Genomic DNA, 2383 nt, shown 5'->3' with positions numbered 1-2383 from the left:
CCCTCAGAGGTTTGTTGTAAATATTAAGTGTTAATATACTGGTAAGGCCTGCTCTTCAACAACCTCATATTTGAAATCTTGAAATCTAGAAGTTGTAAATTATTTTCTTGAAATCCCCTTGGTGGCAAAACCTCATCTGATTTCACTTGGTAGAAATTTTTACCAATCATGTGAAACTATTTATGGTCTTTATCCTCAAGGTGAATATTCATATGTTTTACTGCATAAATACTAGTGTTTGATGACTTGTGCTCCCACAGACCATTCTAGGAGGGGTACATAATGTACAATTTTATATCTTTTAAAAATTTCCTGATTTCTGAAATGTTCTGAAATGTTAATGGCTCCAGAGATTTATGATAAAGGGTTTTATGCCTTTATTTCCTGGTTTCTGAATGAGTTAATACGAAAAAAATTTCTTTGTATTGGGCTATTCTACTTAATATCTCGTGTAGTCATTTCGGTAAAATAAATTCTAGTATTTTTTCTATATTTTTGAAGGGTTATTTTCATACTATTTGAGCTAAGATTTATGATTATAACCTCTGGTAACTACCCCGGAGTTCAGACGTGACAAAGACCTAATACCTAGAACTCAGTGGGTCTTATAATAAAGTAAAAAATATTCCATACTCTGGTTTAGTTTGACTGAGTTATTAAGGCCCTTTCACTTTAGCTAGAGTAGTTGCTTAATAAACACTGTTGAGAAGAGTTGAAATCCCTCAAAATATGCATGAACTTTATGAACTTTATGATGGTATGACAGTAGTTGGATGAATGAAACTTATTTAGAAATTTCATTAGAACTTTAGCTTCACAGCTTCTGTGAATATCCTTCAGTTAGACATCGGTCCAGGGAAGTATCATTTCTGCAGAGCTTTATATGCTCGACTCAGCTTTTGAGATCTCTTTTTTAAAGTAAAACTGCATTCTTTTTTTTTTTAAAGCACAAATCAAGTACGCTCTTGGTTCTTAAACTTCTTATTCACACCTAAACATTATTATTCTAACCCTTAGTACTGAGTTTCTGTATTTATTGCTAGAAGTTGTGGTGACCTAAGAAAGCTATAGATAAGGATATACAGCCAAAGGCGGGAGCCAGGTTCTGTCTGTGGTACTGAAGCAGTCTCGTTCTGTTGCCAAGAGTAGAAGCCACTTGCGGAACTATAACAAAACCAAATGATCAATTGCCTGAAGTGCTCGTAGCTCATTTAAAACAAATTCCAGGTTTAATTCAGCCTGTATCAAATAGATCATCCTGTATTAAGAGGATGTTTTTGTAGTTTAAGACTTGCAAGTGAGCCTATCAGTAGTACTCTGTGTACGTGGTGAACAGGCTAGCGTAATTCACAAGATACTAAAGGGAAATTATTTGTAGGCTACATAGTCACTGGGTAAAAACTAAAAGAATGTATTTAATTATCCTTGGAGGGCTCTCTACATTATTTTTATGAAAGCAATAGAAACATTGAAAAGCTGAAGGAAAAATACATGAAAGTTGGCTTATTAATTTTCCCTTCATGTAGAAATGTGTTTTACTGAGTTTAGAACAATGTAATTTAAGAAGTAGTGAAGTTGTCTTAACTCATAAAAGGAAGCAAACAGATATGGGATCAGAGAAAACATATTTTGAACCTTGGAAGAGATGAGAGCTTTGGCATGTCAAGGTGCTTGATTTTGGTTCTCAGACCACTATTAGTGTCATTCTCTTTTAATACAGAGAAATGTAAATGGTAAAGACACCAGGGTGAAGAAGTAGAAGTGTGTGTGCGTGCATGTGTTTTACATTTTTATTATTTATTTACTTATTTATTTTTTGCCGCTCTGCATGGCTTGAGAGACCTTTGTTCCCTGAGCAGGGCTTGAACCCAGGCCCTCAGCAATGAAAGTGCAGAGTCCTAACCATTGGACCACCAGGGAAGTCCCTAGAAGTGTGTTTAAATACCTCTCTCGTACCAGGGGAGCGTAATAGCCACCCTCAGTTCTCTTCGTGCATTTGTACTTACTCGCTTCAGTTGTGGAGGACTCTTTGCGACCCTATAGACCGTAGCCCTCCAGGCTCCTCTGTCCATGGGATTCTTCAGGCAAGAATACTGGAGTGGGTTGCCATGCCCTCCTCCAGGGGATCTTTTCAACCCAGGGATCGAACCCGGGGCCTCCTGTATCTTCTGCATCACAGGCGGATTTTTACCGCTGAGCCACCAGGGAAGCCCCCAGTTCTCTTCACTCTCCTTTGTTAAATCAGGCTTCCAAGGAAATGTTTTGAATTTGAAAGAATCCCGTGAATTATGGAATTAAAGGCCCTTTTGTGTTTAACACGATTTCTGAAACCACAGATTAGGGATCTTCTGGGCATGAGGATTTCCTTGGTTCCCATGAAATC

General features: G+C 37.6%; 1 non-coding gene across 1 annotated transcript; it reads right to left on the bottom strand.

Moving 5' to 3' along the window:
- Positions 1-1847: 1847 nt before the first annotated feature.
- TRNAE-UUC (transfer RNA glutamic acid (anticodon UUC)) lies at positions 1848-1920 on the bottom strand. Its single transcript has one exon. It is a non-coding gene; the product is annotated as a tRNA-Glu (tRNA).
- Between the last annotated feature and the right edge of the window lie 463 nt (positions 1921-2383).

Source organism: Capricornis sumatraensis, chromosome 16, assembly GCF_032405125.1.
Source record: "Capricornis sumatraensis isolate serow.1 chromosome 16, serow.2, whole genome shotgun sequence".
Taxonomy (NCBI): domain Eukaryota; kingdom Metazoa; phylum Chordata; class Mammalia; order Artiodactyla; family Bovidae; genus Capricornis; species Capricornis sumatraensis.
This window is presented reverse-complemented; position numbering and strand designations above follow the sequence as displayed.